This window comes from Corylus avellana, chromosome ca1, assembly GCF_901000735.1.
Source record: "Corylus avellana chromosome ca1, CavTom2PMs-1.0".
NCBI classification, from domain to species: domain Eukaryota; kingdom Viridiplantae; phylum Streptophyta; class Magnoliopsida; order Fagales; family Betulaceae; genus Corylus; species Corylus avellana.
In genome coordinates this window covers 778,383-778,823 of record NC_081541.1, presented here as the reverse complement: position 1 = coordinate 778,823, position 441 = coordinate 778,383, and positions in this window count along the sequence as shown.

The following is a 441-nucleotide window of genomic DNA, read 5'->3' as shown; positions in this document are numbered from 1 at the left end:
TATTAGATAAGTATTTTTGTCATCTCAAAAAGTAAAAAACAAAAATATCTATAAAATATAACTAACTGTGAATCGGAGATGATCATGTTCCCTCTCCATCAGCTGCTCTCCTTCGCCAAGTGAAAAGCAATGAAGATATCAAGATGTGTTAATTTATGTATACACCATGTTATTAAATAGGCTGCTACATGCATATCTTATATTTGTAAGTATTTATACTTATTCTCCCTTTAATTTCCTCTTTAGTCATTAAAAGTGAAAAAGACTCCTCTATTATAATCTTTTTTCCTCTTAAATAAACTCTCTCGTTATAGTTAGCTTTCCTCGTGTATTTATTTTTTGAGAATAGGGTGGTTCTTGAGTTTGCATCCACCATTTTCGGACAGTAATTCCTAACACTATCGCGCCATAAACTTGCACACACTGCCACATGTAGGGGTG